The sequence below is a fragment of the Colossoma macropomum genome, unplaced genomic scaffold, assembly GCF_904425465.1.
Source record: "Colossoma macropomum unplaced genomic scaffold, Colossoma_macropomum, whole genome shotgun sequence".
In the NCBI taxonomy this organism is placed as follows: Eukaryota; Metazoa; Chordata; class Actinopteri; order Characiformes; family Serrasalmidae; genus Colossoma; species Colossoma macropomum.
The window spans coordinates 13,581,690-13,594,079 of NW_023494798.1; positions in this window are offsets into that span (position 1 = coordinate 13,581,690).

A 12,390-nucleotide genomic window follows, 5' to 3' on the forward strand; every position below is an offset into this window, starting at 1 on the left:
GTGATATTCTCTTTTTCTTTTTTCCTCTTCGCAGAGAGCGACAGCTTGTACTTTGGCTTATTTTGTTTTGGCTGGGGCTTAGGTTGCCATGTCAAGGCTTGATTTGATGCAGTCAGCAAGCCGTGGATGACAAACAGTCCCTGGAGCCTTGGCAGCAGTTTTGGTGAGAGAGGCCGAGAGCCCTGTCCCGAGGCCGGCTAAAGGTCAGCGTTAACTCAGCACCCTGCCTCTGCAGGCTTAGCAGTAATGTAATAATCTGGCCTGGATTTCTGCAGCCTCTGAACAGCACTGCGTCCTGGAGAAGCTCACACAGAACCCCAAATGGACCCACTGAAACCTGCACACGCACTCCACTCCAAAAGAGGGCTAAGCACTCGGGGCTCGCCCCGGGGTGGGCGATCATTTGTCACAGGCTGAGCCATGGGTGGCTGGAATTTCGCAGTTTGCGCACGCAGAATATCAGACAAGATGCACGATGTTCCTCCAGATCAGGGGCTGCCGGAGCATAGTGCCAATCAAAGACTGCAGCACTGCTGCTGCACCGTTCACACATAGCTGCAGACTCGCAAGGCCTTGGCCTTGGGCTGCGGGTGCTAGACCTCAGCGTGGAAGTGTCTGTAAATGTATGGTTTTGTCACTGTGTTCACACATTCCCAATACAGCCAATGCAAACCTTCAGCCCCCAGCTGTAGAGTCAACCCCCCCTTCCACACACTGCCTGCTGCTGATGTCACTCAGACCTATATTACTGCAGCCATAACCCTACATTGTTGAAGAGAGGGTGGTGGTCTATACTCATAAATGCACCTTCAACATTCTGCTTTAATAAGGCCCTTTCATTGTGCAAATCACTCAGCACTATAGAATTTATATTACTGTGTCCACCACTTATTCGTCCCTCTAGTCCTAAAGTCAGCACAGCAATCTGAGGCTCGCTGTTTTACAACGTGGCTGCAGTTTTCATCAGCCTTATAAAATTCAACGAACGAATATGTTGAAAGTCAACAAAGGTTTTCTTGTTTGTGAGCATTTGTGCATGTGTGTGCTTAAGGGTAGAACTCGCTCAGACAAGGGAGAGAAGTCGTAGCTCAAGAAGATTTAGTGAACGAGGGAGATTCACAGAGAGAAAGGGAAAGAGAGAGGAAAGAAAAAGGGAGTGAAGTACCTGTCCAGCAATCTCCCTCTGAGGAATGTATGGAATGGTCCCCCCTTCTCTCAGTAAACATTTGATTTAGATTAAATGATACGAGCTGGGCCCCTTTACCCTGTTGTCTCTTATTCTCTTGCTCTGAGCCAAGGGGCCATGATCACAAAGTAATCCCTTCCTATCAGACTTTTTTTAGTTAAACTTTATTCAAAAGAATCATGCTTGTATTTACAGTCTGCAAATTTTACAGTACTACTCTTGTTTCATTGTTAAGTTTTGGATAGCAGCAAAAGGATTAAATGCTTGAAATGCCATGCAGAAAATTAGCCAGTCAGGAATAGTTTTTCTCTGTGATATTTAAGTAGATATAGCTGAATCTACTTATATAGTAGATAAGTGTGCGCTCCTGTTGGTTATGACTTCAAGTGCTAAAGAGAAGGCCAAACATGACAGATCAACTATCATCTTAATTACAAAGTGACAGGAATCAACCAATCACGTTTTGATTTCCAATATGTGGGAACATTTTGAGAGAAAAAACATCACTCTAGGCCTTCTGGAAGTTCTAGTTACATCACTGACTGCAAATATGAGTGGCAGCCTAATCGGTGGGTTGTTAGAAAAGAAAAACAGCAGCAGCAGTTCTATGAAACTGCTACAAGGCAAATGCATGCTAAAATGTCTGTCACATGCTTCAAGTAAAATATGTAATGATTTTAGAAGCTTTAAATTACTATGTTTACACATTTATCTAGAACTGCCAAAAATGTTGCTTAGTGCTAACCAACTGCTAGAATCCGACTGCAAGAATAAGGAGGCTAGCAGAGGTTAGCATTATCATAGAAGTATTTTTTGTGTGTTTTGACAGAGTTTTGACATTTATGGCTCGAATTAAAGGCCTAGCTCTAAAAGTCACAGTTCACTACTGTTCTGGGGTAAGGTATTTCTAATGTTCAGATGTAGGGCTAATTTGGGAAATGTGGTACAATAGGCTACTTATGACTGTCCCTTGCCACAAAAGTGAAGCACTTTATTCAGAACATATTTATTCAATCTTTTTTCATTAGGAAAAGATTAAATAAAAAGCATCCTGAGATTCCTTTGCCATATGACACTTGACCTTGGCTAAAATCCCTTGACCATGCTTTGTCCAGATCTGTTTTATAGTTCCTTAACACTCAACCTTTAGGGTTCAAGAAAAGGAGAATAAACAGTCCCTCCAAAAATCTTTCAGCACACCATCCAGCCACACAGCGTGGTATTTGGGATTAAGCAGGCGTCTGCACAAAAGAGAAATAAAACTACCCCGCCACTCGACCATTAGTGAATTATCGGGGAGACAAAGAGAAAATGAAGAGAGAGAGAGAAAAGGTTTGTAGGGGAGAGGAAAATAAAAACATAGTAGGATTTCTGTGCTGTGTGCCGTGCGGCCCTGACATTAGCAAGCTGTTTAACATGAGGTGCCAGTGAAGGTGAACCGGTCTGGGCCATGTAAACAAGCCTGGGAAAGGGAGGGGTAACACAGCAGGACCTCAGTGTGAATGTGTGATTAATCATGGTGCAGCTCCAGAGAACCAGTCTGAGAGGGTCTCTGGACCCCTCCTCCCCACCACCGTTCCCCCGAGACAGGCCTGGAGGAGCAAGAATGCTGCGTATGGGTGGTCAATTAGCTTAAAGGTTTCAGCTGTGACAGAGCATTGCTCCATGGGCTGGAGAGGGGACGTGAAGGCTCTCTCTCTCTCTTTCTCTCTCTCTCTCTCTCTCTCTCTTTCTCTCTCTCTCTCTCTCTTTCTCTCTACCCACATTACATCAACATCAGTCCAAACATGCAGCGAAAAACCGCATGCCATGATCTGAGGCATTCCCATGCCTGAAACATAAAGACTCTCACTCCATTTCAAATCAACAGGCCTTTTTTTACTGTGGTTACTGCGCTGAAGTTCTCACCACTAGAATGTAGACCGTGCTGTTTTACCCCTGTGTCTTTTTAAAAGAGCACGCTCCTCTTTGATTAGTCTTCTGCTGCTCTCTCTGTTCACTTAGTGTGACAGTTTGTCATTTCGCCTCACTCTGAGTGATGTTATCAAGGATAACAGCCATCGCTGTTATTACATTAAACATGCCTGTTTTATCCCATCAGAAGTGTTTGTGGATGTGCCTCCATAAACCACATCCAAATACTAAATTAAGGCAGCTACAGGCAGGTGCCTTTATACCAGGCTATACACATTCTTTTAAGTAAAACTGTTTTCAGGTCTCTGTGGCTCTCCTTGTTTCTTGATAATGGCTGCAAAGTTCCAGCCCTCTAAGCAGTAATGATGGCAGGATGTACTGCAATTACACATTATTCTATTTACTAAAGTAACATTTTGGTGTGTTTTCTAAGTGATAATACTGATAAATGAATATACTCCAGTATAGCTGTGACACTAGTAACACATGCTAATCTGAATTGCTTTACTCTTGCTCAAACATTATACTTTCAAGTTTTAGCGCTTTGTCATTATTCATAAAAATATCCAAAAAAAGAAGAATGGCATCTAACAAACTTCAGTTCCTGTGCTGATGGATGCTTGATGCAATTCTATAGGGAATCAGTACATGAACAGTACATTGTTTGGTAGGTACTTTGGTCATGTACACTGAAGTCCCTGCTAGAAAGACCAGCAAAGACCAGCATGTCTGACCACCAGCATGTGATGTGTTTTGGACACTGGTATGCTAAACCAGCATCAGACTAGTATAAACCAGCTTAGTCCAGCATGGAAGTGTTCTCTTACTACAAATCCTTCATGTATTAGGCAAATACATCATACAAACATTGGTAATCCCTGCAGTGTCAGCTTGATAGCCTTTCCGCTGAGCTACAAGCTAATAAATACAACCAAGCTAGTCTTAAAGTATGTTTAGTCATCAAACAAAACTGTAACAAAAACAGCAAATATACCTGTATTTAGCACAAAATGGATATTAGAGAAGTTAATCACCCTTTCAGCTAGAGAAAAGAAGCCAAACTGACGTAAAGTATCTAGATACGTTGCTACTTTTTTACTGTACATTTTATCCTGTTGTCCTCTCCTGATGAGTTGTTTCTATCATGTGAGTACTCCATTATCTGCATTGTAATGATGATTTAAAGACAGTTACTATGGTTAAATGGTTGCGAAAAGATATTCAGCTCCCTAGCAGTAACATAACCTGTCTGCCTTCATTCTGCATTTACCAGCTCATGAAAAATATTTTAAAACAGCCTGAGCCCAGAAATGCAGAGCAGGATTTTTCCCATGGTCAAGATACATCACCAAAAGAGGTTTCTCCTAGATTTCAAACTGGAAAAGCTCACTCTGGAGACTACTATATCACCAGTTTTGGTTTGAGTAAGTATGTTTACAACTCGTAGTAATGATTAAATGATTTGACCAGAGTGTCCCTTAAATGGATATAGAGCCTTTACACTGTGAGGAGGTTCTGTAAACTTTAAAAATGTTCGTCACACTCACACATTTCATTCATATTTCTTTAAAGAACCATCCACTTAAAGAATCTTCAGGGAAGCAGAAGTGATTTTGTATTCAAAAAAACTTGTTGGCACCTTTATCCATCTCGGTTCACCTCAGTTATTATCATTATCATGTTCTGTACCTAGTCAAGGCAGGTGATTCATGTAGTGTGAACATCAGCACATGGATGAAGGGACTCACTGTGTTCACACTCTCTTGCACCCTCACTCTGGCCAGGGCCTGCCTGCAGGTACTCCAGCCTGTCTGATCTCTGTGTTTGGACAACACTAGAGAAGAGCACACGCGCACCTTCCCAGCCTAGCAACATGCAGGCATTTGGAAAATGCCTGAAAAAAAAAGAAACAACATTGCCAAAAAATAAGGATTTGTACTAAGAACTGGGTGTGGAGGCTTGGAAATAACCTCACATGGCTTCACACTTTATATGCAATGTGTACTGGAAATCAAGTTCATGCAAAACGTGCATCTAAACCTCACAAGAGTCTGTTTGTCTGTGGGGGCACATACATTAAAAATACTTAGCCCTGTACTCACTAAAAGGAGTTCAGCCTGTACGGGAATGTGTACGTGCGTAATTGGGCATACTTTCTTATAGATGTGTGCACTTCAGCGATATCAAATGTGTGCAGCCCTACACGCATGCAGCTGAACTTGAGGGGGGTCGGACTGGACAGGAAAGGTGAAGGTTGAGGCAGGGCTCCAAAAACAAAGAGCCTGGAGACTCCGCGCACACACTTTTCCTCTTCCTTGAAGCGTGGGGATCTTCCCACCATCGCCGACTCAAGGAGAAACTTCCTGAAGGCTGTGGTCAAGTTTTTTCAATCACTTCTCAATTTTTCAGATGAAGGCCTTCAGAAAAAGTGTTGAGATGGACTGAAATGAACTGATCTATCCATGTTCCGACCACATATGCATTCTTTTGGAGCAATGCATATGTTGGAGGTTGGACGTTTACAGAATGTTGGTAAAAAATCCTATTCAACCTAATGAATTCAGGTGGGAAACTTCAACAAGTTTGCCACCATGCTAAGTCTGATAGTTTGATAAACTACAAAAAACTCCACCGATCTTTCCTAACAGGTAAACAAAGGAAATATCATTTAGAATTATACTGGATATTATATTTCCGTATTTTGACCACAAAAAGTTGCACGCTACCAGTTAGCATCAGTGGCATAGCTAGATTTTAATATTACGAGGGGTTACAGGTCGAGGGTGCCAGCTAGTATGGCTGTTCAATTTCAGAAATCTTGGAGAGGAGTCTGATTCCAAGTGATGGGACTCGATGTAGTTGATAACAACAATCGATTCCACATAATAAACTCAATTCCAAGAAAAAAAACAAGGCACATAAAATGACATCTGGTAAAAATAAATAGTACAATATTATTTATATTCTTGACCTTAGCAAGGAACTTTGGAAAGCTAACACAAGTTGAATTAGATGACTAACAGGGGCTGGCTAAACAGTACCTGAGTCTCCTCTGTCAACTCCTGCAGGTAGGTAGATGTTTTGGCACTGGCAATGTTGTTTGATGGTAAGCCATTTTGCCATTACAAATATTACATTTGACCTCTTCACTTTGATTAAAGTAAAATACAGCTAGACTATCAATGGAAGGCTGCATTTTTCAGACAGGCTATATAGATAGTGATTGCAGAATATCTGCAGCACAGATGCAGGCAAACTTGAATGTCATTTTGTGGATTTGAGTCCAAAGCTTTGAAGTTGAGTCTTGACTCCTAAATGCCTGGAATCAAGGGATTGATTCTTTTTGGGACTGACTCCCAGCCCTACCAGCTAGGAAGAATTAAGGCCCAGAGATATTCACTATAGTGAGGATGATGACCACCAACTAGCTTGTTTATAGATAAATTGCTAGAAAATACTCACTCATTACCGTATCCAGAAGGAAAAATAAGTGTATGTGTTTGGGGACTATCTATGGCCCCATATAGCTACACCCCAGGTTCACATTAGGTTGAATGGGATTTTTGTCATTCTTCTGTAAAGACCGTTCAACCTCGCAACAGTTAATACAAATGAGCAAATATGTGGGCGGAGTATGGATAGGATAATTACTGAAAGCTAATATTCTCCTTCAAAAATAATATGAGGCAACGTTTCTCAGGTTAAGCCAGGAAGACTGAATATGATCGAACAAGGCTGTCAGGTGTTATATTAGCCCCCGTTTTTTAATCTCGTTATGGCTGGGATGGACTACTGCAAGGCTGTTTTCTCATGTTAAAGTGCTGAGCGGTTGGGGACACTCATTAGAGGCCTCTCCAAAAGTGCTCTGTTTTTCTTCACTGCTCCCACCCATTCCTCCTCTCTCTCTCTCTCTCGCTCTCTCTCTCTCTCTATCACGAATTCTTTCCTTCTGTGTCTTGGCATCTATATGTTTCTCTCTCTTCCTGCCTTCTATTTTTTTCCCTCATGTCACTAGGTTGTTTCTCTCTCTCTCTCTCTCTCTCTCTCTCTCATTCGTTCACTTCTCCCTCACCCTTTTTCTCAGTGAAAATTGAGTCATAACTTCCTGACTCCGCTGACCAAAGGTCACTCCTGTGGGCTTGCCCCTCCCCCTCTCTTTCTCCTCCTCCTCTTTTTTGCTCTCCCTTTTGTGAGGCCCCTCCATCCCCTCAGCATTCCTCAGGCCGAGAGCACCTTCAAAACGGGCTCAGCGTGTCCCTGGGCTGACGGAGAGTGGACGCTCCTCAGCTGCCACAGCTCCTCAGCTCGCCTGAAGAGTGCTCTGACTGTGAGAAAATGTGGTCCGGCACCACCCCGGCCCCCGCGATGACAGCGAGAAGGCAACTGGGGGGCTCCAGGGGACAGAGATTGATATCTGTTGCACATGAGTCCCATGTGCCTCCCGCCTATCTCCCATGCCAAGTCACAACGTTAAGCCCCTCCATGAGAAGCCCCATTGCCCCCGTGTGCACTCACTCATACACACATACGCACATATAACAGACATGCATATATCCACAAAATTCAAGTACTGACCCTCTCTCATCTGCACTTGGAAAAGTGGCAGCTGTGTTCATGGGGCTTAGGCCATGCAGTGACTGCTCTCTGACCCCACATGGGCAGTATGGGCTCTCATTGCTCCCATGGAGGGCTCTGGTTACATCCCTCCAACCGCTCCAACACACACACATACACATAGAACTGTTTTCATACAGTGTCAAGACATGGGGTTATGCATATGTCCCATATGTATTATTTCCATTTAAGTTTATGTTCCCCATATTTGTATATTTTATGTGAATCACAGAATATATAGAAATAGCAGTGTGTTTAGCCATTGCTTTTATAAGCTTCCGTTCGTTTCAGGAGACTTGCTTTCAGGTTTTCAAAGAAATCTGCAGGGATATTTTTCCACAACTCCAAAGTTCAGTCTGAGAAGTTGGTTGCATTTTCTGCTTCTCACAATCCGAGTAATCCCAAACACATGCAGTGATGTTAAGGTCTGGCCCCCGGAGTGGTCAGTCCATTGTTCTGAGAACTCCAGCAGCATCTTTATTTGATTTGCAAATCTTCGTCTTCTGTCTATTTCCTTTTCTCAGAAATGACTTCTTGACAGCTACACATCCTTTCAGACACATCGAATTGAATTCCCACAGTGGAGGGATGGACAGACAGAAACACCTGTGGGGTTTTTTTTAGGTCTGGAGCAAGAGTGGAGCTTGCTCTTCTCCTATCTCTCAGAGATGAAAGCTTTAAAGTATTGATTTCAAGAAAAAAAGAATTTAATGCATAATAAAAACAGCGATACTGTTCAATCCCCAGTCCATATACGGACAATAAGCTGCAAAAACAGTGCATTTTGGATTCACTGTTTTCGTGATGTCATGAAAACTAGCCCCTTTACATATAACAGTGATACGTGATGATTAAGCATACAGTAATTTAGTGCCACCTATAAGTCATAAGGAGTGTTTTAGCTCAGACTGCTTCATGAATGAGGCACAATACAGGGCAGCCTATCAGAACAGAGCTCATTTACTTTCATCCGTCTTAAAGGCACAGAAACAAAAACAGCCTGTTTAATGCTACAGGAGAAAGAGAGGTTAGAAAATGTAAAAGTGAATTTTGACTGTTTTTGTACATAAAATCACCTAAATATCATCAGTGGTATTATTATGCAGTATATATGAAGGGTTTTGTTGCAAATCACGTTATAGACCAATTTTTTTCACGATATACATTTTTGGGAGAGGCCTTTACACATACAAGAAATATCAGTGATATGATTAATGCCACCTTTATTATAGAAATAAAAATGTGGTTTACATACATACATACACACACACACACACACACACACATATATATATATATATATATATATATATATATATATATATATATACATATATATACATATATATGTGTGTGTGTGTGTGTGTGTGTGTGTGTGTGTAATATACAGTCTCCTAAACCTTTTACACTTTAAAAGCTATTTTGAAAGTTCTCCCTATTTTTCTTGTTGAACCATATTCAGGACATAACTGTCCAGTAAATGTATAAAAACAAACACATACATCCACACACAAACTCACACACACACTCACTAATCCTCACTGAGGCTGGGATCTGGGGAGAGCAGAACGTGACACTGGGTGTGGGGGAGGTTGGCCAGGTTAGCGTTATCAGAGCTCCCCCCCAATCTATTGCGCCCATCATTCAAGCACCATGCTAAATCACAAGACGGCTGTGCCTTGAACCCACTGACCTCACCTGAGGCCATCGGCTTCATTCTCAGTGCTGCCCTCCTCTCAGCTGAACAGCTTATCAGACTGTGCTGCATATGCTGTTGCATGCAAGCCAGTGCCAGTGCATTTTCACCCCAGATTCCCAATGATTGCGTGCGATGATCATGCAAAGTGATAAGAGAGGAGAGTGATGAGTTGCACAAGTTCACTTCCCGCAATTGCCTTTCTAAGCATGACATCACACATTCTCAGATACCTGGCCAGGCTGAGCGAGGGAGCAAATAATGCAGTGCTGCCATGACGGTATTTACCACAAAAGGGGGGTTCAGACATAAATCTGCAAGAAGCGATAAACTGCTGAGGCTGATAGCAAAACTGCAAAGGCTGAAAATGCTTCTCTTAAACTTCAGTTCTTTAGTTACAGTGACAGTGTGTCAAAAAAATTTAATTTACACAATTTTTCCATTACGCTGTATGGAAATATGGGAAATATTTCAGCCATATATCAACATATACAAACTTATATATGTAACACATATGTTTACCAATATATGATAGAAAACATTATTTATATATCGCTGCTGTCGGAACAAAACCTTGTATCTCTAAAATGATAACTTTACAGGAGCACCAAAAAACCTACTTTACTTTTAATGTAAGTCAGTGGAACCAGATTCTTTTCCAAGTCATTCTGGGCCATTTCTTTTGGTCCATTCATCATGAAATTTACACACAGTGTAAAGGGCAATAGGCATTTTCAAATTATGTCAAAAACTGAAAAGCGTCAAAAATGGAGATATGAGGTTTTGTTCCGACAGCAGCGATATAATAGCTTCATGTTATATAATTTAAGGTTTTTATGTGTCTTCTTTGTATCCTCCACACGCTTCTTAATGAAGTGAAAATTAGTATAATAGCAGCAAAACCCAAGTATTATTGAAACTGCATACTTGTACTTTTACTCAATTATGTTTCCAAGAGCAAAAAACAAACTTTTTGCTTCTTTTCATTTAGACTTTCAAGCTGCTTGTTACAAATTTCAAAGGCTGAGAGAGTTTTCTCTCTTTCTCTCTTTTGTTTTGCCGGCCAGTGTTGTTCGCATGAATTTGAATTTGTTTCTATAAAAATATGCAACAAAACTGATGTCAGTGTAAAAATTAAACTGCCCACAAATATGCTAATTTATTTCAAGCGAGGATTCGTACCACCAATTAGTCACCACACCACACCGCAAAACAAAGAAAGCTTTAAATTTATTTAATAAAACATTTACTTTTTACTTATATAATCCTGAGAATGCTTAAATATCAATACTTTTGACTTCACTTAAATATACTTCTGACTCTACACTTTCACTTTTAGTTAAGATTTTTGTTTTTTAAGTATATTAAGTATTTCCATTACTGGTATTATGTAGATTTGGATGTAGCCTGGTCTGACACTGTATGATATACTATTATCAATGAAATGCACAAAGATTGTGTAAATGTATTGTTCAGTTATAATGAGACCATTTATCTTAGTAAATAGAAAGATGCACTGTTTCCATCATCACCACATTTATCAGGATCCAGTTCTGTGTTTTAGATATCTTTGTATGTCATATGGATCAACCATTTCATATTCAGCTCAGATATGCACATGAATATGTGGGTGAGTTGGAGGCAGGTACGTCTCGCTGGCTGGCTGCGCTCCATTCATGGCCTCCAGTCGGGCTTATGTGCTCTGATTATCTACACACACATCTGGATGGGTTTAGTCAAGGAATCCTATAAAAGAACCCTAATGGGCTCCCCGAACATTTCTGGAGACTGATTAAGAGTGCTTTTAGATCTGGCTCACATCAATGAGTTCCATCTGTGATTTATTTGTGTTTTGTCTAAATAAGCTATTTTCTTAATTTTGACCTCGCCTTGTGTTGCTGGGGCGCGGGGCAGCGAGGCCTTTGTGTGTTCATCTTGTGGACCCACACTGAGCCTTAACTGGCAAATTCAGGTTCAAAGTTGTATCCAAGATGGTCTCAAGCAAAAGACCCTCTTTCTTTTATGTCTTTCATGTAACTAGGCCTCTAACACACAGCATCTATATGCATGAATGTGTCTCACAAAGATAATCTTTAAAAATAATTCATTTGTAAATATTCCTTTCTGAGTTTTCCGCACTTTTCCAAGTTTAGAACCAGTATATGTATATATGGAGTGTGTGTATATGTGTATGTGTACATATCGCTGTTGTCGGAAAAAAACCTCGTATCTCCATTTTTGACATTTTTCAGTTTTTGACATGATTTGAAAATAACTGTTACCCTTTACATTGTATGTAAATTTCATGATGAATGGACTAAAAGAAATGACTTAAAATTACTTTGAAAAAAGTCTGGTTCCATTGACTTGCATTAAAGTAAAGTAGGTTTTTTCCTTCTCCTATAAAGTTACCATTTTGGAGATATGAGGTTTTCTTCCAACAACAGCGATATATATTTATATATATATATATATATATATTTATGTATGTATGTATGTGTGTGTGTGTGTGTGTGTGTGTGTGTGTGTGTGTGTGTGTGTACACATATATATTATCAACAACAGCAGGATGTGTGAACTAGCATGCAGTGCTCTGTAATGGTGCCATCTAATGGAGCACAAATGCTTTCATTCATGTAGAGCTAAACAAACAAGCTAACAAATTACAAAGAATGGCTAAAATTTATACATACAGCTACACATAAGTATAAAGGGATATATCTAAAACATGACTTCTCTATCTTGATCTTGAGGATCTTGTTTATGTTTCATAGCAGAGAACTTCAAACATGGACTACATTAGTAACAGATTAGCCTCCTTGGTTTTATAGAGTTGACACCTGCCACTTCAAACATCTCCATGTGCAGGTGAAGAAACCACAGACAGGTGGAGAAGGGGTGACTGTTGTGCTCATTCCCTTCTCTTTGGCCAGCTGTATCTCCGATTCAACCACAAGGGGTCAGAGAATGCCATGATGTG